This window comes from Vulpes lagopus, chromosome 4, assembly GCF_018345385.1.
Source record: "Vulpes lagopus strain Blue_001 chromosome 4, ASM1834538v1, whole genome shotgun sequence".
In the NCBI taxonomy this organism is placed as follows: domain Eukaryota; kingdom Metazoa; phylum Chordata; class Mammalia; order Carnivora; family Canidae; genus Vulpes; species Vulpes lagopus.
The window spans coordinates 79,406,541-79,432,995 of record NC_054827.1 but is presented as its reverse complement, the minus strand read 5'-3'; positions in this window follow the sequence as shown (position 1 = coordinate 79,432,995).

The window sequence follows — 26,455 nt, the reverse complement described above, 5'->3', positions numbered from 1 at the left end:
CCCCTCTGCTCTAATTTTCATAGCTCTTTATTTTGAGATAATCATTGTTCTCTATTGTTGTGTATTTAGCTCCTAGAGGTCAGGATGCATGTTTTATTCACTTTCGAACACAAGATTTTTTTTCAGTTAACACACAATTCCGATCAGAGTGTATTCTAATCACTTGGAGATGCATTTTTTTTTTGGCTGGCTTCTTTTATTACCTATTTATGGAGGAGATGTTTTATTCCTTGTATTATGTGTAAGGTTAGATATATATATATATGTATGATATATGTATATTTATATGTATACATATGTATATGTATATGTATATATGTATGATATATGTATATTTATATATCTTATGTATATATACATATAGTTAGCAGATCCTAGCTACTATGGTATAAATATAGAGTAAATTAATTATGAATCTGCCTTATTCTCACTCTTCTCACTCTGAAATTGCTGGCACTGCTATTATAACTTTTTTTACTTCTCTTTTTTGATAAATGGTATGTTTGACCATTGCCCTTTGACAGCAGTGAGATAGACAATCTAGAAATATTTTTAAGTGAAATTTTTTAAAGAATGTCCATAAAAGAAAACTGACAAGAGAAAGTTAAAGTAGCGAAATCCTGCCTTTTTGTCCTTCTGTTGCCAAAAATTTGTTGGATACTTGTTTTGTATCATGTACTATAATAAGGTAAAATCTTGGGTTAGTTACAGACCCTAGGTTGGTGGAATCTTACAGTCCAGAAGGAGGAAAGACACAACCTCCCTCTAATAATGTACCTGGAAATCACTATTTTCCCAACTATATACCTGGCCAATGCTCAACCCTATTTTAAATCTCAGCTTAGATGTTTTATCCTGTTGAAAGGCTTCCTTGATTTCTCAGGTTTAATCTAGTACTTTAATAATACTGTGGGTGGAGGTTAAATATTTTTGAAGGAAAAGCCCAGAGAAGATTTTACAGAGATGACTGAAAAATGCCTGAAGAATGAATAGCAGAAAAAAAAGAAAAGCAACGATCAAAGAAATTATGCACATCCAAAGGGGCCAAATGATTTCTTGAACACGGGAATCTTATGACTATATTAGTATTACTGGAGCTTAAATTATAAAAAAAAATTGTTATGAAAGAAGAGATTGGCAAGTAAACAGGAACCCAATTCTGAAGGACTTGGGAAACCTCTAACAGATTTGAAGAAGTAAAGTGGCAGGATCAGATTTACTTTTTAGAAATGCCACTTTTGCTTAAGTACAGAGAATCAACTTAGGGCAAATGATATTGAATGCAGGAGAACTATTAGAAGACATTTCCAAGGCTTAAGAAGGAGATGATTAGATTTTGAAGTAACATAGGATTACTTTGGAAATAACGTGGGAAAATATACAGAAGAGGAAACTAGAAGTTTAGGTGAAAAAAAATAAAGGAAAGACATTCAGGAGAAAGAAAAGAAAATATATGGGGATAGCCTACTAGTAGTCAAGGGAAAAGAAACTAAGCATGTTATTTAGTTTTCTGATCAGGATGACTGAATTGCTGAAGACCACAAATGAAGAGAGCCAAGACCAGAAGGGAAGTAGGCTTTGAAGTTGAGTTAGTTATATTGGGAACCCCAGTTTTCTCTCTCTGAAGAAATGATGGACATTTACTGTGAAGAATAAAAAGGAGCTGGTTAGGGGTTTAAGTGAAGTGACACATGTTTTGTATTACTACTGAGGGAAATGGGAGTGGGGGCAAAGAAAAGACAAGTAAAACCTTTATGAGCGATGGAGAGAGGCAAGCTGAAGTTGAAGGATGTAAACATTCAGTGGCCCCGGTCTACAGAGGTGTATTTTTGTTGTTTTTTGTTTTGATTTGTTTTACCCAAACTCAGCCTCAGAGTACCAGAGTGGACAATTTGTATGACTGATCCACGGTGGAGAAATATGATAGAAGGATGTCACTGAAGAGGACTGGGGAGGGAAATGAGGCAATTAAGGAATACCATGGGATTATGAGGGGTTTTAAGGACTCTACACACTGGAGGTGGTTCCACAGGGAGGCAGAAAGGCAAGGTGTTGCTTAAAGAGCAGGAGAGTGGAATTTCTGATTTCTAACATTGGGAGAAGTTTTAGTTCCTAAGAAGGCCCAGGAAGAGACATGAAAAAAGCTAGGGGGGAGCAGTGGAGGTCAAGTCCTGAGGAATTGGAGAGTTTTTTGATGAATGTCAAAGGGTATTGGAGAATTCTTTCATATGGACAATGAAATGTACAGGGTAATGACAAGTACTCAGGCAGAAAGAAGCTGTGACCAGGTGACAGCCCCCATGAATATGGTAGTTCTATCCTGGAGGCCAACAGATCACATACACACAGAGGGTATGTTTGTGAAGAAGTAAATTGATCTTCAGTGCAGGAAGATTTTTATCTTTTGAACTAGGGTGTAAGCTTAAAAAGGTCTTAGGAGTAACCTGACTTTCTTGAAGGGTCAAAATGAGGAGGGGGATGGGGCAGTTCATCACTCTTCCAGTTGCATGATACTGAGGTGTAAGAGAATGAAAGATCATTATTTAAGAGTGCCATAAGAAAAGTATCGCCTCTGGGAAAAAGCCAAATTTGAATTGAGAGGGAACATTTCGTATTCTGTAAAGAGATCGAAGGTGTAGTATTTATATCTTGGGATTCAGAAAGAAAAGAAATTGGGAAGGTGGAAGAAGGAACAGAGCAGATGTCATATAAATGGCCCAAGATAGCCCCAGTGGCTCCCATGTTGTTTCTTTCTAGTAGGTTAGGAGCATTGGCCCGAAGTCTGCTAGCCCCAAAATCAAATTCATACACATCTAATTGCTTTAAATATAACCAAAATAGGCATATTTTTATTTAGAGTCTGCCTACTTTACACAACCTTTGAAACTGTACCCGGAGTCTGCTAGCCATAGATAAGACAGACTGCAGTTAATAAGGACATAAAACTGTAGCCACCCTTTGGAGCTCTCTGACCTAGAAACTCTTCACTTTGCCACTGAGTGGCATCACCTTGACATGCAGACTCCCTTTTGGTTTCTCCTTTCCCAGGAGGTCCCTCGCCTTAGTCCCCTTGTTGATAGTGGACTTGTGTCACTGACTCTAGGTCTCTTGATGGGAAACTTCTTCCTTACACAAATCTGCCCAAGCACCACCCAAGTTTGTGTCGTTATGACCTCTCTGGTCCTGGCTCTTAATTATTAAGCTATGGTGCTTGAACTCTCCACAGCAGAGAGGACCAAGCAAAGAGCCTTAGTGATGGCAATCAATTGCAGGGATAGATAACACAGATGTGATCAACTCTAAGCTTTTAAACTTCAGGGCACAGTTATTCTGATGGTAGACCTTTAGTGGCAAAAGATGGTTAGGAATCTACAGGGTCTTCTTTCTGGTAGTACATGTTATAAAATATTATCACAAAATCAGTTTAAACAAGGAGAATACAATGCTAGCTGATAAGTAGGGATGTTTAGAGAAAAAAATAATTACGGGGGAAAAGATTTGATTAATACTATATGCTTCAAGCAAATTGATATGTTCCTAAAAAATGGTCATGAAGATTTGTATATTGCAATATATCATATTTTATGTACAATCAATTTATATAGATTTTTATGTGCATTGGGGAAACTGCATAGTTTTGAGAATCCTATGAAGTATCCTTTTGCAAAATGAAGCTTGTGTATTTATTTAAAGGAAGGCACATCGGGAAGTTTTAAATTAATACACGGATATCAAATACTAATAGTGATTGTAAAAGTACATTAAAAAGAGAACTTAGTATTCGTAGTGGGTTTCTATTGCTGCTGTAACACATTACCACAAATTTAGTGGCTTAAAAAATTGATCTGTTCTCTTATAGTTCTAGAAGTCAGAAATCCCAAATGTGTCTTATAGCCTCAGACTAAGGTGTTGGCAGAGCCATGTTTCTTGTGGATGCTTCAGGGGCAAATTGACTTCCTTGCCTTTTCTAGCTTCTTAAAGCCCTCTGCACTTCTGGTTCATGGCCCTTTCAAAGTGTATCACTCCAGCCTATGCTTCCCATCCTTTCCCTTCTCAGGCATCCTTCTGACTTTGACCCTTTGCCTTCCTTTTTTTTTAAATTTTTTTTTAATTTTATTTATTCATGATAGGCACACAGTGAGAGAGAGAGAGAGAAGCAGAGACACAGGCAGAGGGAGAAGCAGGCTCCATGTACTGGGAGCCCGACGTGGGACTCGATCCCGGGTCTCCAGGATCGCGCCCTGGGCCAAAGGCAGGCGCTAAAGTGCTGCGCCACCCAGGGATCCCCACCCTTTGCCTTCCTGATATAAGAACACGTCTATTTAGATTGGGCTCACCTATTATCCTTAATAACATCTGCAAAACTCCTTGTGCCTTGTAAATTAACATATTCATAGGTTCCAGGGATTGGGATGTAAACATCTTGGGGGAGGGCATTATTTCTGTTTTGTACTGAACACCCTTTTTGAAGATCAAAGTGCTTTGGGATAAAGGTAATTATTAATAACTAAAAGTTTTTAGCTTTTTAATAACCAAATATTTGAAAGAATGAACATTAAAAATTTGACTTTAAGATTTTTATAGTGATTATTGTTTGAATCTCACAACACTGCTCAATATTATCTGCCCCATTTTATACAATTCAATCTTACTAACTGCTTAAGTAAGGGGTGAGTAAATGGATTTAGGTAAAATACGAACCAATATAATCCTTTGTACAAAATGTTTCTAAAATTCTTATGGTTCTCTTTGAAAGGAATTTCCCCCCAAACTCTCCAGATACAGAGTTGGGTGTATTTGGAACTCAAATTTTCATTTAGAAGCAAAATCTAGAAGATCATGCTTACCAAAAAATATGGGTTGAAGTGTATGTACGTGTTTGCATATGTGTATGTATATATGTGTATGTGTATTGTGTTTATGTAAATGTGTGAATGCGTGTCTGTGGTGGGTAAATACGTGTACCGAGGGGACATTATAAAGCTACTTCCCAATCCATTTTTAAAAAGTAAGAATTCTCAGGGCTGGGATTTATACTCAGGAAATTTACAGCCTGATTAGTGTTCTCTTATAACTGCAAGGGTTTCAATTATGTTCCAATCTCTGCTGGCTGTGTTTCCTTTGGACTTGGAACTTGCATTGATAGAGAGCTGGTCAATCTGACCTAGTAGGTGAGGTAAATAATGCCTTGAATCATGTGGGTTCTCAAGATAGTCACCAAGTCATTCTGAGATGACAGATGAGGGCTGACACAGCTTTTGTGTTTACCAGGTGGTGCTGAATTTAGCTAGAGCAAGAAAGGATGAGTATGGATAACAGGAAGTCAAGGGCAAGAAGTACAGCTTGAGCTTTTTTTCTTTAAGTTTTTTAAATGTCCATCTGAAGGCAAGTTAAATCTCATACATCTTGAAATTCTACAATATAACTAACAATAGTTGTTTTAACCAAAATCACAGTTATTAACCTGTGGCATAATCCTAATCAATACCCTTTGGTTCAATTTTGTGAAGTAGCAGCTAAATCATAAAAACATAAGTTCTTTGCTTTGTATTTTAAATTGATGCTGGAAAAAATGGTTGTGTTATGATTGTCTGCTGAACTTTCTTAAATTAATGTATTTCCTGAATTTAATTTAGATTTTAAAACTTTGTAATGTCAAAATTTTTAATGGGAAAAATATCTAATTTTTGAGGAAAATATGTAGATAGGTCAATGTAAAGGCTTCTGTCACACTTTTTGAAAGTTTAATTCTTTGTCAGTGCACCATTCTTCCTAAGAATAGAATACTAATAATTTCTGCCTGCAGAGGATCATGAAGAGTTGGTAGTTAATGAAAACTAACTTTGAAAAAGAACTAAGTCCAACATTTTCTGCTATCTAATTATCTCAGCATAATTAACTGTTTGCTAGATTTAGCACCCAAATCCTTCTTTCCAAACTTGAATTTCATAATCCTTTTGATTACACAAACATGATAGTCTTTCATAGATGTGAACTAGAGAGAGTGCATAAGGAATAATTAGGTTCACCTGGATTCCTTTCTTTCTTTCTTTTTAACTTTATCTCCATCGCCCTAAACTTGGAATACAAATTTAAAATATTGCTCCTCTTCAGACCACCACACCATCATTATTTCTTCCTTCTCACTAAAATGCAACCTCTAAGATGTGTCTAAATAAAACAAAGAAATCACACATTTGAAGATAATTAATGCTTTTGCTTGAGAAAGATTTACCCATTCTCAAGATACGTTTCTATGTCCATTACAATCAGTGTTAATCATTTGGGTATCTCCAAACCCTTGATCAGACGTTCACATTTTACCCCCAAGAGTGTTAGTTTGAAATTCATCAGAGATTTTTAAAGTGTCAAGGAGCAGGAGAGCAAAGAGCCTAATATACTTTCTTCTTGACCACTAATGCAAGTATGATTAGAGCCATAGAAAAGGCCAGTAAATGAGAAAAATGCAAATGTTCATCATATTCCATTGCTGTTTTGACACAGCAATTAGATTTGTGCAGAACAGCAAGATTGTTCCAATTCTATTCTCCCAAACATAAGTCTTAAAAAAAGAGGTTACATTTGTGACTGTAGCTCGTGGAGCATCCAATCTGGCATCCTGAAAATCCATATGTAAGCCACACTTATATCTTAAACCTGTCAAACAAATAAATGTACAGAAGCAGTAATTTATGTACTTTATAGACTGTTTTGCCCTTTTAGAGCAAAAGCCTAATTTTCAAGTGTTGCTATTTTAACTTCTGGCAGTGCCTGGGAGATAACTGAGGTTCAAAATGTGAATTTTACAAGTAAAATGTGATTCAAAAATTGATTTACCCTGTTCTCACTACATGTGAGACAGAGAAGAGAAATGCTGGGTGTTTGTGAGCTTTAGGCAAGGGGAAACATATTGCTAAGTACAGAAGCCACGCAAAACTTTGCGGGTTTTCAGTTTAGAAGTGAACTTGAGCCTTTCCCAGTTCAAGATCTGTTTAGGGCCGGCAAAACATGACTTTCTGATTCAAAGAAATAAGGCTTAAAAAGGCTTATAAAACAGGCTCACAGGCTTCTTGTACATCAAATAGCTCTTACACAATGGCATTTAGATGATTTAAGTGTAAATGAATCAAAGACATATGGATTGCATTTCCCTTGAAATACGCATGGGTTTTAAAATGAAGGGAAAACATACTTGCCAAAATCCTTTTTGGGTTGCGCTGCATCAAAAACATTTGGAAATGACTTTAAATGTTTGGAAGAACCCCAGACACTGGGTTCAGTCACCCCTGGAGATTAAATCAGTGTCCTTCATCCAATGATAACTAGGCCCCTGTTTTGCAAAGACATTTCTTAAAAATGTCAAGTCCCCAAACTGACACTCCTGAAAACTGACTTTTTTGATGTTTGAATTGCTAATTCAATGATAGGGTCTTATTATGGAGGCTTCCCCAGAGACTAGGAATCCATTTTGTGTTATTTAAGCCACCAGAAGCACATTTCAGTTTTGCCCAATTTCTTAAATGTGGTTAAAAATGTAAGTTCTTTCTGTTCTGGAGGTAAAAAAAAAAATAAAATAAAAAAATAGTGGTTCTAGGAGTCCAAAAGGAAATCAAGTTCTGAGCTGAATGAAGGGACTATATGATCAAGAAGATAAAAATGGAAAACTTGTTTTTTCCTGAAAATGTATTCAGGCACAAGTTCTGACATCATGTGACTGTTAGCATACTTCAGAAAAAAAAAAAGGGAGGGAGAAAAGGAAGGAAGGAAAGAAGAAAACTGGATGGTAAAATGTCTTTGGTGATAAAAAGAAAGATTGTGAGTGAAATACAGAAATTAAATTTAACAGAAATGGGCAGTTTCATGAAAATAGCTATGCAGAAATAATGACAAAACACCAAGCACAACAAATTGAAAAAGACTGGCGTACAGAAAGGTGATATGTTGAAATGAATCAAGCATAGGTTAGCACAAATGATAAACAAAGCATCAAGAGGAAGTAGAGAAGGGGGGAGCTGTACTACTGGAAGAAAATGTGTTAGATGTTAAAAATCAAGAAAAGGGAAAAAACAAACAAACAAACAAACATAGGACAATACCCAAAGTGACAGAAAGCCTACAAAGGCACTTAGTAGTTAGGGGAAGAATAATAAAAGACCATCTAAAACATGTGAGAGGCTGTTATTTAAGTCTGTGCGGCCGAACAGCTTATATTAAAAATTCTAGATCTGATTCTCCATGCAGTTCTGATGTGAGAGGAAACAGCTTTCAGAATTGTTTAATGACCTCCTGATAGGAAGGTTAACAGGATTATCACGCAGTTCACTGGAGGATGGACAGCAACTCTCAGCGTGTCCCTCACTCAATGTGTGATTCCAATATTCTCCTTTACAGGGAAGTGTAAAATCATTGTGCTACTCGAAGGCATTAGTCAGAAAGTTGGGATGCTTTTAATGAGGGAAGTTCAACATAAAAGGGAAATGAGGAAGAAAAGGGGTTTAAAAAACCCGAGCTCTTTTCGCTTAATTCTCCTCTGCCTAATTATGGGGGTGTCTGGGGGGACTGAGCCTCTCAAGGTTTCAATTTGCTGTGCTCTCCTCTCACTTTTGCCTGGGTTGCTCATGGCCTGGTTGGTAACTAGTGTGACATTCTCTGCTTCTGACATGTTACTGCTCCTCCACTCTGCTCTCCATTTTCTTGTCAAAGCAGGGGAAAGAGTCCCCACCTTCCCTTCTGTTACGCAGACCACAAAGCAATACTGCTTTGCACTGTCAGTGTCCTGTGGAGACTCTAATGAGAATGGTCTCCATGATTGCCTCCTCCTGATAGTTGTGGTCTTAGTACCAACGGGATGTGGGAGAGTGAGGATGGGAAAGGGGAAGGGAGGGAGGCAATCCAATCCAATGAATACTCTGAGCATGCTCATCAGCCATGGAATAACACCAATCATTCCTTTTCTTCTTTGATGACCCATTATCTTGCCTAGACTTGGATTCTCTGACTTCTGAGAAACTCTCTTAGTGCCAGGTGCTGTAACAAACAACTCCAGAACCTTAGGGTCTTTATACAATAACAGTTTTTCTTCTGGTTAATATCACAGTCTGTGTGGCAGGCAACTTCCCACCCCATGATTGTGGAATCCCAATTCTTTTATCTTTTGGTGGGACCACCTTCTAGGGCCTTTTCAGAATCTATGGCTGTATAATCTGTGTTTAACTGGCTGACCAGCAAAGAGTGAGGAAGATCACATGCTATATTCTATGTCCATGACTGGAAGTGGTGAACGCGACTTCCATGACACGGCACCAGTCTAACTGCAAAGGATGCTGGAAAATGTTTTGTTTTGTTTTTTCTTTTTTCTTTTTCTTTTCTTTTCTTTTTTTCTTTTTTTTTTTTTTTTTAGTGTCCTGAAGGAAGAATTGTGATTGGTGAGCTTTTGGGCATTCTCTGCAACATTGACCAAGGGGCCTTGCCATCCCTAATGCAAATTAATCCTTAGTGGATCTGTCTTCCCAGTTTTTGCCATATGTTCAGATATGTCTGTGTTTAAGAACATTATTTAATGTGGAAACTGAGACAGACAGATTACTTAAATATACAGAGCTAATAAATGACAGAACTGGAATGTAACTGAAATTTTTCTGAATCTCAACTTATGTTCTCCCCCTAAATTTTATACTTTGGGGTATGGCAATAGGGATAAGATCAGATTGGGAGGAAAATGACTCCTTTGCTTTGCACCCCTGGAGCCCTCTGAGATATCAGAACCTCTCTGATATCAAAGATTTGGGACAGTACTATAGCTAAGACATTTAAGGATAATTCATTTAGAGAAAACGCTGAGATTGATTGTCTCACACTGGTGGGGGAATGAAAAACACTAGGAGATAGTGAATGTACCACGCCATTCTCCAAATTGGACATGGTCAAGTGGCCATGTATACTGACCTCAGAAAATATCTTTAATTACCTCCCTTTTGACCAGAAAGCCAAAGCAAAATGTCAAGGGAAGATGACTGAGAAAGAAAGACAATATATGGGATTGAGCCTGGATTTTACTGTTGCCCTTATACAGTAGTTTTTCCTTTTAGCAGCTGTGTAGGTGTGGATGCTTCGACTCACAGAGCCTCCATTTTCTTGTTAGAAAAACAGGAGTGCTGAAACTTCATGCTCAAGGCAGTAAGGATTAAAGAAGTCAATAAGGGTACGATGCCTAATAGACACTGCAACTAAGGGTTAGTCCATTTTCTCTGTTGATTAATTCTCCTTCATAAGTGTTGCATCAAGGGGAGGCATCATGGTGCAAAGATAATTATTCTGGATGCTATGGAAAATTGAGGCAAAATAGTATGAATTAATTTATTCATTTATCATTAATAATTCACTTTTTCGTGCATTCATCCATTCAGTAGTTTATCATTCTTTCATACATTCACCAAATATATACTCACTATGGTAAAACATCATCATAAACACTGGGGAAATCCAAAAAGACAGCATGAATCCTGCTCTTAGGATCTGTGTCTTCTAGTGGGGGGACAGCCATACACACGTCATGGAAATTATAAGGTGGAGCATGATAAATGATATAGACATTTAAAAATTAACTGGTAGTGCAGAAGAGGGAAGATAGAGCAGGGAATATGAAAAGTGTTACAGCATCAGCAGCATTTGTGTTGGAACAGTGGTGGCTCCAGGATTTCTGAGTAAGAGGAATTTTAAAAAGTTTTTTTGCATGAGTATAGTTGACAAACAATGTTACATCAGTTTCAGGTGCACAACATAGTGATCCAATTTCTCTATATGTTACGCTATGCTCACGACAAGTGTAGCTACCATCTGTCCCATTACATTGCTATTACAATGTCATTGCCCATATTCCCTGTGTTGTGCCTTTTATTCCCGTGACTTATTTATTCCATAACTGGAGGCCTGTATCTCCCACTCCTTTACCCATTCTGCCCATCTCCCCACGCTTCTCCCCTCTGGCTACTATCAGTTTGTTACTTGTATTGATACGTCTGATTTTGCCTTGTTCAGTCATTTAAGATTCCACACAGGAATGGAATCACGTGGTATTTGTTTTTCTTACTCTGACTTATTTTCACTTAGTATAAGATCCTCTAGGTCCATCTGTGTTGTCACATATGGCAAAAAGCTCATCCTCTTTATGGCTATGTAATATTCCTCTCTGTGCACAAGCATGCATGTATACATCTTATTCACTTGGGTTGCTTCCATACCTTGACTACTGTAAATAATGTTGCAGTAAATAAAAGGGTGCAGGGCACCTGGGTGGCTCAGTCCATTAAGCATGGGCTCTTGGTTTCCACTCAGATCGTGATCTCAGGGTCCTGGGATTGAGCCCTGCACCCATTTCTGCACTCAGTGGCATTCTGCTTGTTCCTCCCTCTCCCCTTTGCTCCCCTCTCTGCTCACATGCACATGTTCTCTCTAATAAAATCTAAAACAAATATAAAAGGGTGCATTTATCTTTTCAAATTAGTGTTTTCATTTTCTTTGGGTAAATACTCAGTAGTGGAATTAATGAATCATATGGTAATTCTAGTTTTATTTTTTTTGAGGAACCTCCATACTGTTTTCCACAGTGGCCTACCAACAGAGCACGCAATTTCCTTTTTTTCCACATCCTCACCAACATTTACTTCTTGTCTTTTTTATTTTAGCCATTCTGGCAGGTGTAAGGTGAAATCTCACTGTGGTTTGGATTTGCATTTCCCTAATGATTAGTAATGGTGAACATCTTTTCATGTGTCTATTGGACATCTGTATGTCTTCTTTGGCAACACGTCTGTTCACGTCCTCTGCCCATGTTTTAATCGGATTGTTTATTATTTTGGTGTTGAGTTGTAAAATTCCCTTTGGAGCAACAATCTGATTGGCAGAAGCAATGGTATTTCTTTTGAAGCCATGTTTGCATAGCAAGAACACCAAATTTTCTCAGGATGTGTATTACAACAAATAAAGAGAACCCAGTTTTTTCAAAGATGCTTTTGTTCAAATTTTTTTCTTATAAAAAATTTAATAAAACATTTTTTCTCCTTTATTTGCTGAAAAATTAATAATTATAATTTTTGGTTAGGTTATTTAAGGGGCTAGATTAGTCAGCTTGGGCTGCCATCATAAAATACCATAGACTAAGGTGACTTAAGCAACAGAAATTTATTCCTCACAGTTTCGGAGTCCTCAAGTCCAAGATCAGGTTGTCAGCATGGCTGAATTCTGGTGAGCGCCCTTGGCCCAGCTGGCAGGTGACTGACTTATCAAAATGTCCTTCCATCACAGAGAAAAGAGCTCTGATGTCTCTTCCTCTTGTTACATAACCAGTTCTAATGGATTAGGGCTCCACTCTTATGACCTCATCTAACCTTAAAGGCCCATCTCCGGATACAGTCGCACTGAGGATTAGGGCTTCGACATATAAATTTGGGGGTGGGGGTGGAACACAATCCAGTCGATAGCAGGAGCTGACAGAAAGAACCTCACCTCTTGGTGCTCTCTCTGCCTTGGAAACATGAGTATGATTCCGTTTGAGAACAGATTGGAGAGGTAATGGGAGCAGCACAATCTGCTTTACCAAGTTATGTCTCAGAGTTGTCACAATTAAAAAGCTCAAGTGTACAATTCCAGTATCATTTGCATACTTGTCAAAGGCAACATCTATCTGAAATAGTAGGAACTGACTCTATTCTTTCCTTTTAGGTAAACCTATAAAGATTCTCATAAGGATAAAAATATAAATTTTGACATTTTCTGATTGCTGGTTTTATAGAAAACCAACACCAGTTTTTACAGATTAATAAATAATTTCACAGCTTTTTTGGGGAATTTTTTTAGGTTTTGTTTTGTTTTGTTTTGTTTTTTGCACGTCGTAGAGATTTTTGAGCCTATATAATCTAATCATGATTAATGGCATGTTTCTCAAAAATCCACATGCATGGTTTGTAGCAAAAAAAGTAATCACTGTTAGTGGACTAAGGAGGGTAGGAACAATCTGAACTTTTATAAGTCAAATGTTAATTTCACAGAGGTGCTGCCTTTCCAAATAAACCACCTATTTGGTAAAACTGTTGGCAATAAAATATAAAAAGGGGTTCCAGTTCTTTAACTCATGTATCATGAGTTTAACTCATGTTTAAGTCCTATATCATGACTAAAATTCTGCTTTGTAATTCACATTCAGTTCTCACTCTACTTGTTTTGTACTGAATACAGCTCTGCTGTGCTATAAAAAGATAATTTGGACAGGATATCTGTTGGTTTTAGACTGTTTGTTTTTGTGTCCCCTCGGTCAGACTCATCCCTTGGGAAATGCTGGCCCCTGGGAAATCACATGGTGTGTCCTCTTTCCTCTAGTCTGGCATCTTCATGCAACTGAAACGATGTTCCACTCAACAGTGATGACTCTGGAGAGAAAAGAAATCACAAATGGGACAAATGCAGCTTAAGAGGTATGTTCAGAAAGAGGGGCAAATTCAAGAAGGTAGTTTGTGAGAAATAGGAAAAAGGTGCAATTTCCCTTGGGTGGACACAGCCAACCCCATGCCAGGGTGTGTGGTTTGGCGAACAGAGCAAAGGCTGCATTTAGTTCCCATTTCCTCTTTTAGGTGGGCAACTGCCTACAGTGGTCTTGGGCAGAGCCAACTTAAGGCCTAATTTGAGGGATCAGCTTTTAACAGTACCCACTCTTACACTTTGCACATAGTAAATAGTTGGGAGATGATAGTTATGAATGAATAGTGTAATCATTATATTTGAACAGTAACCAATCCTTTGCAGAAGACCGTATCCCAGAATGAGTTACAAGTCCAGCTTCTAAAAGTTTTCTATTAATCTGGCAGAAAAGCATCTATGAGTAGCACAGTAAATCTGTAAAATTCTCCTCTTAAAAAAGATGAATAACTTCAGGAAAAAAGAAAAAAGGAATCAATGTTATTTGCTCCATTTTCTGATCTGTCCAGGTAAATTTAGATTTGGGATTAGATTTTCACGTGAAATAAAAGATATTTTCCCTTGCTAAAGTCACTTAACAAGCCTGTGTGCAAAATCAGAGGCTAAGATGAGTGTAGGCCCTTTGCTCTTGGAGAATTCTTCAACAACTATGGTGGGGGGAGGAGGGGCAGCGTTTGCAGTGTGTGCCTAAAGGAAGACAATGTTTATCTCCACAGGTCTCCTTAGTCTCCTCAGACTGGCTACATAATATTCAGAATCCTCAGGGCAAAATAATAAAGTAGGGGCCAGTGCAGTGGGGAAGGTGGTCTCCCCTTTGCACATATGAATGGGCGTCCCCTCAAGGTACACGATCTCGGTGGTGGTACACACTCAGTATTTGGATCTGAGATGGGCAAGAAGCCCTCTCCCAATTCCTGCCAAACAGCCCAGGGCCCTGCCAGCAAGGGGAAGGGTGGCCCACCTACTGTCCCACCCTGGGATGTTGTGGGCAAGGACTGCCCTTTCTGTATTAATGCTGGAATCCCAGCCACAGGGAATCATAAGAGAAGCAGTTTTTGACCTTGACCTTAAAGAATCTCATTTCAATGGTCTGGAACAGAGGAAGAGGTAATAGAGACAAGCTACTGGCTGAGGAAAAAGCACAGTGTAAAAACCCAGGCTTACGGAATGCTGGTCAGTGGAGGGCACTCTGCTGGTTGTGGAGAAGGTGAGGGTGGCTGGAGATAAATCTAGAGTGACATTCCTTCATTCAGTAATCATTTATTAAATACCTATCATGTCTCAGGCCCTGTGCTAAATGCTGAAGATATAATGTTGAGCGAAGTCCGATGTGTTCTTTACTCCCATGGGGCTTATAGCTAATGAAAAAATTAGGGTCAAATTGAGGAGGTTCTTGAATGTCATTTGCATTCAGAGTTTCTCTGTAGACCTGAAAATCTCTCAAGTCAGAAATATTTATCTTTCATTTCCTGTAACTTCTACTATTGCCACCTATGTTTAAATTATTTATTTTTTAAAAAAATTATTTCTTTTCCTACATTGTGTTTACTACATTTGTCCCTCTCTTATCAATACTAAGGGATGATGTATTTATTTATTCTTAAATTTATTTATTTATTTATTTATTATTATTTTTTTTTTTTACCACTTTCCACTCTTTATTGTGAGTAATAGTGAAGACAGGAATGCATTACCGAGGAAGGCTTTGCCAGAAGTCACTTGCTGTCTTGATGACTGGAATTCAAAGCATATTACCCACTGTTAAACTTTGCTAGCCGCCCCAGCAATGTATTTAGCCCATATATACCTGCAATAATTACTACAGAATGTAACTACCACATGGGAGACTGTTTTTATGGGAAAATTCACTCAAGAAATTCTGAGATAATAACATCTGTGACCTCCTAGGGACAAGTCTTTCCTGGTATAATGATAGAAGGGTCTTCTTTTTGGTCACTTTCCACAACATGTGTCAGGCCAGCCCTCTAAAGTGAAGAGCAGGATCTAAGATTAACCCTGAGGTGTGGATATGGGAAGAGTGAAGAACAGAGTAGGGGATATATAAAACAGTGGAAGATTGGGGAGAACAAGCTTATGGGGTGGGGAGGGGGGCACAGAAGTGGATACTATGGACCACCAGTAAACAGTGAGTACCTGAAGCATAACAGAAGTAAGAACCAAGAAATTGGGGAAAGAGGAGGAAATTAGGAAATTAGAAGGCAAAGGGTTAGCTTGGTTTCATTTTCCTTCCCTGCAGTACTAACAAACATCCTGCCCAACTACTGAAAGCCGCCTCAAAATCATAATACTTGAATAACAGGGGCATCACAGGATGTAGGATCAATAGTCTGAAGGTCAAAGGACAAGCCCCAGTTCTCCCATTTACCAGCTGTGTGGCCTTGGGTGAGTTACTCCAACTCTCTGAGCTCTGGCTCTCTACCTAAAGAGTGGGTGACACTAATGGCCTCAGACTTAGATGGTTATTTTGAGGAATAAATGAAGCTATGTGTGTGGAATATAGAATGTAAGCTCCACACAGGTAGAGAGTTTGTCTTGTTCACTGCTGGATTCCCAGTGCTTTAGGCAGTTCCTAGTACTCTTCAAGGGCTAAACAAAGGATTAATGAATAAAGAGGAAAATATTTGTAAGTGGGGTGGCATTTTAAAATGCCTAATCCATGGGTTGTCTGCCGCTAATTAAGCTACTCTAATGGTTACAAGAAATGAAGATTATAGAAGAGTGAAGTTGTCTGAACTCGAGTCCCAACGCTGGCACTCACCATTTTTGTAACCACAGGCAAATTTTGGCCTCAGTTTCTTCTTCCATGAAATTTGTGTAATTCTAAGTACTCACTCATGGGATTACTATGAAGATAAGACAAGATGCAAAGCAATTTGTGCCTGGCACACAGTAAATGCTCAGTAAACATTAGGTGCAATGACGATGGTGATAACTTTGCTACTGAGGGCAGTTCTCAGCACTCCAGGAAGATTTTAAGCTACCCAGAGACAAAATCATCCTCTGCTGTTGCCAAAGCTGGAGCATGAAGCGGTGCTCTTTGTGAATCTTCTCTAGCCATCTTAGAAGGGTGTGTGTGGCCCCAAGTCTGGCAGGGACAGAGCTGAGCAGAGCTGTTCACAGCAAATCTGTGATGATGATCTTCTCATCTGTCTTCTAAGCTGTGGGCGGCTCCTTCTTTGGGAAGCAAGTTATAATCAGAACTTGGAACAAGCTACCTTCCAAACAATGCTCTCATTGCCTTTTCTGCCATTTAATTAATGCCAGTCTAATTTTATAGAAAGTATCTAAATATGACTTATGCATATTTGTACCTATATTTTTCTGTAAGTCCTGCCATGAGGTATATAGCCATTTAAATCATATCCTTCTGATAAATATCTCTGGCCTGAATACTTAACATTTTTTTTAGAATCGCATTTTAGGGAACTTAGCAAGTAGAGGGATGGATATTGCTCAAGCCAACCCACAAGTTATCACTGGCCAGGACCAAAAGGTGAACCTCTTATTTCTTCCAGATTGTATTTGGCTGTGGGGATTTAGGTAAATTTCAGCTGATGGTACTCAAGATCCCCTTTGCTCATGCTTTCCTTCCAGTTTTTGTCAATCTAACTCAAGAAACAGCAGTCCATGGGCTGCCACTGGAAGGTTATGAGGATAATGATCCATGCATTCTGTTTTTAACTTTCTTTTTAGCACGTATACATTTAATTCAGGCCATGATTTAAATACATTCAAATCCTGAAAGAGTTGCAGCATCACCCTTGCAGGTTTAGCTCAGATCAACTGGGTGTAGTGGAGTGACTTTGCTGAGCTTTTCTCTGACTAAATTTGCACTGTGTCTGTAAGTAAGCATGTGCACCAGCAAGCTGATTTTATTAGAACTTTGAAGACCTAGTAGAAAAGCTCCTTCTTTTTACCAAACATGGATTTAAAAAATTACACAGAAATCAGCATTGTCAAGTCACATGAAGTGCAATTATAAGCAGAAGGCTTGAAACCTGTTTTTGCTTAAAGCATTTATTTGATTTAGCAAAAACAACAGCAATAAATTGTATTCAAAAGCACTTTTGATCCCTTGCAACAGTATTATTACGAAGAACAGGGTCTATATAGTATCCTCCCTTTTTCGTTTGGGTCCGTTTTCCAAAGCATCCAAATCTGTGTTTACAATTCTGGAGACAAAGGATTATTCAGACACTAGTTAGTGCCCAGTACTTGGAAATTGGTATTATGAGACAATTATTATTACACTGACTTTACATTTTTATTTTCTTGAAATCTTCCCAGAGATTCCAGAGCAGAATCCTAGAGATTAAAACGCAAAAATACATCAATAAAATTTTTAACACAAACATTACTGAAATGTTCTGTCTCCCTCCTGAAATTTTTGGGTTTATTTCATCTTTTCCCCTTATTCTTCTTTTTCCACAATAATCCTTTTAACATTTTGAGACCCTAGGTGGTCGGTGCCTATAATCAATAAGTGATAATAACAGGACAGTAAGTTGAGGACTACATCTTTGGCTCCAAGTTCACCATATGAATAATTCTTGAATGGCTATAATTCTGTTTGCTTTTTTTTTCTGATGTAGTCCTGTCATGTAAGACCTATGCTGCATTGATTCTTTCCTCTTCCTTTTGCTAAATTATCACTCCACAAATAGATGACTTTTAACATTGCTCCAATCCTTTGTTTAACTAACATAAACTCATTATTTAGGGTCTATGTGATGGAGGGTACATGCCAGTTACAAAACTGTCATTTTGCTTTTGTTTTGTTTTGTTTTGTTTTGTTTTTCCAACAACCTTATCAGGAAGTCAAGGCAAATGGCGGAGTCTCTGCTTTAAATGATGACTCTGAAATGTGGACAGGTTAAGTGGTTTGTTCATGGTTACCTAGTCAGTGACACGGCAGCAGAGGGATTCTTCTACACGGGTACAAGATTCTCTTTATTACCCTGCACAAAATGGTAATTGTCAGATTAGACAAACTCTAAGTAGAAGGTTGGCCAATTTTGTGACGAGATGGCTATAGTAGCAAAGGATACTTGTCCTCTTAAGTTTATTATGGCAGGGCTGGACAGCTAGCTCCCTGGACACACTCTGGAATTAGTCTTAAGGTGTGATGGTGATTTCAGGCATGCTAGAATTTAGCATCAGAGACCTGGGGAGGTCCAGGTAGTGGACTGGAATAGCTGCAGCTATTAAATATCTAGGTCATCTTTTATGGAGGGTTGTAATATATACTCTAGCTTCTGATTTCAGTGCTGCCAGGAAGGAAAAAAAAAATCCATCTTGCTAAAATGTAGTCAGACAGCAGTTTGTCTTTCCAAAACATTATTAGGTATTATTACAGAATGTGAACACCTTTCATTCCTGACAAACAGGAAATGTATGCTGCACTACTGGTCTGTCAATCAGAGTGATAGCATCAATTTTATGGTTTTTAATTCATCCCCACCTCCTGCCGAGCCTTTTGCTCATCCAAAATTATGAATCTTAAAAGGTACGTGATTAAGAAGAAAAAAAAATGTCTCTGCCTGTGTGAACTCCCTTGTGAAGAGCTTGGAGGCAGATATTTAAGAGATTTGTAAAGCGTGCCCTGACCGCGCAATGATTTGGACGAGTGACTTACATTTCCTGCAGCTGGGAGTGCCCCCTCATGCTTTTGCTCTAGTATTTTGCTAGCAGCTCAAGCAAAGATTTTTTTTTTTTTTATATGCACTGACACCTTTACATTTGTTAAGGAGCAGAGAGAAAATAAATAACGTATTAAATGCTGTATTTGTCAGTTCATGATGCTTCAGTTACATTTTCAATTTAAGTTTTCAGAGTCTGGTTCTTTAGCTGTGGTCTTTTGTTGCTTTTGATATATGTGAAATAATAAATACAAAGCCAATTCTGGAGCTTAGCTTTGAATGCATCAGAGCAATTTTTCTTACAGTTCTTTTCTTTCCACCCCTTAACTCTTTTCTTCAGCATGTAATGAACATGAAGAGCATTGCTAGTGTCAGGAGGAAGTGAGGCTGTTTATAAATAAATAAATAAATAAATAAATAAATAAATAAAGTATGCTTGTGTGTGTGTGGGGGGTGTGTACGTGTGTGGAGTGTGACACACACACACACACACACACACAGTGTCTACGTCTTCTCAGTAGGTGGCTTGGGAGCCTGGGGTGTGTGAATCTGTCCTCCATGCTCCTCTCCTGTTTCTGGTGAGGAGCCATTTTTCTTGTTTTTCCTATGCAGCTCCACCTGGACTCCATTTGCTGCCACAAACTCTGCAAGTATCACACACGTATTTAAGATTTAGGAATGTGATCTGATAATTGCTGACTGGAAGGTGAAAGAATAATTACCAATTGGTTAAGGTCAACTCTTCCCTTTTCTGCTGACCACAAAGTGAATGCTCTGTCCGTGACAGATAATTCTTTATCTGCTTACAGCACATGATGACGTATTTGATGGGACTTTGTGAAATGAGGACTTTCAATATGTGGTGGCCTCTATGTTTAAATCACTCTTGGTCCTTTCAGTCTTAGCTTTAACATTTTGAGTTCCTGAGTGCTTGAGCAAGAGTGCATGGAGCCTTGAAGTAACCCATGTGGCATTTGTTTGTGAAGAATTTTTCATTCTGCTTTTACCACACTTTCTCTATGATTCAGAATTGAAGTATGCTGATTCTCTTCCATGTAAGAAAGCAAATGTAGAACATGAGCAAGAGTTCCTTCCCGGCTTGGGCACTAGCGTAAAACACTGACTTTTGAGAGTCATGGTTCAAGGCATGTGCAAAGGTGGCTCACGCAGCAGGGTGTGCCTGACGGGGAGGGAGGCAGTGCGCTGCACAAAAGCTGCCCTCCCCATTTGGGAAGAAAGAAGGTATCACGGATCCTGTCAAAGGAGCTGTCAGTGAGGACATAGCTACACCCGTCTTTCCTTGTGTATGTGGTGTTAGCATTTCCAAAGTGAATTTATGAACTCTCTCACTTGCTTCCTGTTATTGTGTCACCATGTTACTAAAGGGAAGGGCACTGAAGCTTAGAGAAATCAAGCAGCTTACTTTAAGGTCATGGAGATGGTAAGTGGCAGAGCTGGATTTTGAACTCATGTTTTCGGACTCCCAAATCTAGCACCCTTTTCTCTACCTGCACCCTTTTCTCTACCCAGTGGTTGCTTATTATTAGAACCACTTATTTGGCACTTAATTCTGTTTAAATTCTCAATTAGATTACTCGATTATGAATTCCTTAAGAACACTGACCAGTTTATGACAGGGACTTACACATGGTATACACTAGATGAGTACACCTGTTTTCCTCATTCTCCCTTTATGTGGCATGGCATTTACTCATAGCACAAATGTTTACAGGCATTAGAGGGACTTATGTTGGATATTGGAAACACAAGGTGATTGTTTTGGACTGAAGGTCCCCCCAAAATCATATGTTGAAGCCCTACCCCCCTGTGTGACTCTATTTGGAGATTGGGCCTCTAAGAAAGTAATTAAGATTAAATGACATCATGAGGATGGAACCCTGATCTGATAGGATTAGTGTTTTCATGAAAAAAAGAAACTACAATACAAACAAAAACAAAATACAACACCAGAGAACTCCCCCCCCGCCCCGCCGCAACGTCCTTTCTCTCTCCCAGCCATGTCGCTTGTACTGAGGGAAGGCCAAGTGAAGACGGAGCAAGAAGGCAGCTATCTTTAAGCCAGGAAGAGAGTCTCACCAAAACCCAAATCAGCTGGCACCCTGAACATGGACTTCTAGCCTCCAGGATTGTGAGAAAATAAGTTTCTGTCATTTAAGCACGCAGTCCATAGTACTTGGTTATGGCAGCCCAAGCAGACTAACACAGTGAGTAACATCAAATCTTATTTAAGCAGGTCATTATCCTGTGAGGTCGATGGAGAATGGCCATGGAAATATAGCTGAATTGGATATATGCTCATGTGCTTTGTCCCTTTGCAAGTGAAAGTCAAGGTTATTGACAGTGGACCCAAAGTGCCCTTGAAGTCAAGATGGCTCAAAACATTTTGTACTGTTTAGAATCACATGCAGCGGTATTTGAGTATGCATGGTTAAGGTTAAAAGTGAGAATGATGGCAAAGGTCTTCAAAGAAAAGATGAGTCTGTGTCTTGAAGAATGAACAGTAGTTTTATAGAAAATAAGCTGAGAGAAAGCACATGTTCCTCAGAGAGGACAGAGGTACAGGTGAGCTCAGTAGAATCCTGGATTCTGGAGACTAATTAATTCATTATTACCAGAGCCTACAATGTACATGAAGGAGATACGGAAGGTGAGGTTGGAAAGATTAGAGAGAGCCAGCTCTTTAAAAATCTTCATCTGTTAAGCTTAGAAATCAGATTTCAGACAGTAAGTAACATGGATGACATAAAAGACTTTTAACCTGTGTAGTCTTGGAATTAGATTGGCAGGCTAGAAATGTACTCTTGATGCACTGTGGAGATTGTATAGGAACCCAATCTTGGGCTTAGGGCTTGGGATGGGATTTAAGGTAGTGATGCTGAACCATAAATTTTCTAGGAAAGATTACAGAAAAGCAGTCATGAAGCTGCCTTTGATTACCTCCTTAGCTAAAGGACAGAGCTCAAATTTTCAATCACTTCAGAATTCAAGTAATACTTCCTCCTTTTTATTATGGCACTGGAATAACTTATTTCTAGAAAAGAAATGACTTACTGTTCTTGTGGATACCACACATCCTGAATGACACCCTTGCTCTGGTCCTCATCAAAACCAGAGTGGCTCCAAAATGAGCAAGCCGGTGGTCTGATGAGAAATTCAGCATTCTCTATTTCTTCTTTTGAATACTCCTTGGTTTCATTTTTATGAGGTACCACATTTTGCTGTGCCTTTCGCTGAATCTGCTTGAATGTTCTTAATCCAGTGTTTCAGAGGGCAGTAAAAAGAACAAGCAAACATCTTCACTGAGCAATTACTAATCAAGCCCTAAGCCCAACAGGATTCATAAAAAATATAACCTTCCCTTCGCCTGGCCAGGATGCTGTAGACTGGAACTAGCTGAAATACGGGAGGAAGTTGATGTGTTTGTGGTGTGAACTGGACTTTTTCTGCGTGCCTAATGGGTTTTAGAACCATTGTAAAATCACTACTCTTCGACCCTCCTGAGAGTAACTGATGTGTGAGAAAGGTGGACAGCTTTGTCTTGTGATTAATATGCCTTCTCCACTCAGTACTGTGTTCATTCTTTCCTCTTCGAACAAAATACCAGTCTACAGGAGAAGGGCTGTTCTCACTTTTATGTGTCACATGGAGTCCTCGAAACTGACTTTTACCTATTAGTGCTAACTAACAACAGTGATGATTGGTTATCGTGACACCTGCAGGTGCCTTTCTTCCTGGGCACTTATCAATCTGGGAATCTCATCACCCCAGTCACCCTAGAATGTTTCCTTATGACTGCATTCTTAACTAGCTGTAAGTAACTCTTTTACTCAACAGGGAACAAGGGCCAGATGGCATGCAGACATGTGCTTGAGACTGGGCGAGTCTCATTTGTTCTCTATTTCTTGTTACTTTCTGTCACTCCTTAGCTAACCACACACAAGGAACCCACCCTGTGGGCTGCTTTTTGCCGAACATCTCAGAGATGTAACTACGGTAATGGGCTTTTTATTAATGTTTTTGTTATTATGGGTTTCTTTTTGTTGTTTTCTAATCTGACTCACTTTTTTTTGGGGGGGGGGAGTGAGATATAAATAAATTCAAAAATGTAAACAGGTCAGCCAGAGCACAGATGTGTAAATACAATGAATGTCCCTTTCTAATGATTAACCTTGAACTTCTTCCAACAACAATGTTACAGCTCAAAAATAATTTTATTTGGGAAATTCTCTTTTGAAATGTCTTTAGAGACTTTGCCTATCAATCATAGCAAATCATCCTTCTCTGAGGGTGGGTTAGATCTTTAAAAAAAAAATTCCTTGAACAAATAATTATTAGGTGCTTACTAAGTGGCAGGCAGGATACCAGGAGCAAGGAGCAAGACAGACATGGTTTCTGCCTTCGAAGACATTTAAGATCAAATCTGAGATGAGCGTCTGAGCCCTGGATAATACCTTTACTGATAAGAACAAGATGTGACTGTACAGTGACAATCTTAACTGCCTCAGATGACAATTTTAAAGAAGAGATTTAAAACATTTTGAGTAACAGCAGCATCTCTGGAATAACTCTCAAACATACTACCTAGAAGACAAACACCTACTTTTTATGCATTCAGTATAGTGTTATGTGGTTTATAAAAGATTTTATATACCTTGTATCACTCTCTTATAGGAATTCTAGATTATCAACTGGGTTGGAGTAACACATACCTCTCCTGTAAAATAATTGCTCTCTAGGTGTCTTCTGGTTCTGAAACTCTGTCATTCTCATGTCTGTACCTCCATACTTTCACACTTTATCATGGGCTCACTACTTTAGAATAGCTCATTGTGACCTATCTGGCTAGGGACCTTCCACCCAGAGATGGGTGTCCAATGGCTTCTCCTGGCAGTGGCACAGGCTCAGCCTGGCTGGGCATCTAGAAGCCTGGCAAGGGATGGACTGGGCTCATGCTCAGCCATAAGGTGAGGAACAAAGGCTGAAGTTGAAGTCCAAGGTGAAGGAACTCTACCGGAAGCGTGGAGGATCTGAAATGTCAGGTTCACAAGATCAAGCAGAGCTAGGATCAGACTGAAAGAAAAATGTTGGCTAGACAGAGAAAAGAGGCTAAAGAAGCAGCGCCTAGCAGGTTACCTTGAAGAAACAAGATTTCTTTTCATGGATGCTAGGGACAGAATCCAGAAGCCATTAGAGTGATAAGCCAAAAATATGAAAAAAAAGTTTTAAAAATTGGCTCCCCCCCCCACTTAAACCCATCAGTGGTTAAGCAGCAAAAATAAGAGAAAATGTAGCTCTGTTCTAAAACTTCACCTCATCAGCTTTTCCAAATAGTAGCTCATTCTTATAAGAAAATGGAGAGTGTTTGTCAAATAGAACATCTTTGACATTCTATCATGATTTCCTGGTAAAGCATGTATTTACAGTTTGAAATTGTATCTCAAAGTCTTTGGACGATCTTTGTCTATATCAAAAATAACATGTTTGTAAGCCCAATTATTAAGATTAGAATCTAAAAATCTCTCTTCAGTAAAAATGTATACACAGTAAAAATTAAGAGGAGGTTTAAGACTTTGCTGCTCATCCCAGAGAATTAAGTAGAGCATTTGAGTATCTCATTGCCACACAAAGAGATAAAGTAACCTTTGATGACCTTGACCACACACACACACACACACACACACACACACACAAATGGGAATGCAGGGGCAAGTAAATTGTGAGAACATTTCTAGGAGTTACGGGTATGACAGGGCCTCTTTGCAAAGACGTGTGTGTACTTTGGGCCCAAACCATTTCACTGCCATGATTAGAGTTTATACCTGTGTTTTTCCAGCACTGCTTATCCATGGACATAAGCAGACTATTCCAGATGGGATGCAAATACAGTGGATGAAATTATGTACAACTCCTAGGTAAAGGAAGCTGCTAATCCTGTTTTCATTTTCTAGTTCTGGTTTGGTGTCATTTTCACCCCAGGCACATTTAGTAGCCATGTTTCAAACTAATCCAAAATTTAGTGCCTGTTTTCCTGTTTATTTTTCAGTCTTTTTCTAGAAGGTTTCTAAGGATTTAGGTGTTTTTCTAGTCAGCCATATTCCAGAAATATAGCACCAATAAGTCTGCTTGCAGGCCTTTTTGCTTTGCTGCTGTTGTTTTCTTTCCCTGAACAAATTTATAACATTAGGTCTCACTTTATCGAGAAGCTTTATTTTCCATCTGCTCTCCATTTTTGCTCTATTATTAGGCTATGCTTCTGGTATTCTGATCCTGCTTCATTTCCAGGACTCTAGTTGACGTCAGTGGGGAACCTAGGCAGAGGAGGAGAGCATAATACTGGGCTTGGCTCCACAGACTGTTTTGGGAAAAGCGTCTGGTCTCTTTGAGGTGGGACTTCCGTTGGATGGACCCCCCTCTTCTTTTCCTATAGACAGTGGAGCCTCTGTATCATACTTAATGCAACCACTGGTACAGGATGATGTACTTGCTCAACCACCCAAATCTATTGACTTTCTGTTAAAAGGCTTTTAACATAAATTTTAAGAGATTAACAAAATACATCACAGACTATTGCTGAGAACGCAGGGATTTTAACTACGTTTCTCCTCCATTGATTTTAGTTAATATATTTTAACCACCCCCTTATTTTACTGTACCTTTTAATTTGTTATTCATTTGTTTGAAACCAGAACTCTGCTGAGGCACTCCGGACCCACAGGAACTGAAATAGTTTGCCTTCATTATCTGGTAGACCTGCTCGAGTCTGTAGCCCCTGACAGAAACCACAAGACTGTACAAACTGGCAACTGTGGGTTTGTCTGTTCTCTATTGATTCTATTTCTGGAAAAAAAAAAACATGAACCAATGGGTGAACCATGTGACTGTACAACTTACCCAAAGCTCTCATCATAAAGGGGATGGAGACCTTTTACAGACAGGTCATGATGGGACCTCGACACTTTTCTGTTTGCCTTTCAACCATGGCCTTTGAAAGCTTTGACTTACAAGTTTAACTCCTTGGATTCTGAAATATGAAACTGCTATAGAATTAGAGTATTCCATAGCGTGTTATTTAAATTTGGTTCCATTATCCCAAACATCTAAGGAAATATATAATATAGACTCTTTATAACTTTGCTTATAAAGTATCTTAGTTCTTTCTTCCAGTGTGAAGATTATAAGGCAACTCCACCACAAAATTTCAAAAGAGAATAATATTCACATACTTTTCAGACTAGATAGCATTTATAGTTTATATAGCAACTGATACAGCATTTCCTTCTCTAGAGATTTAGTATCGGCATTAT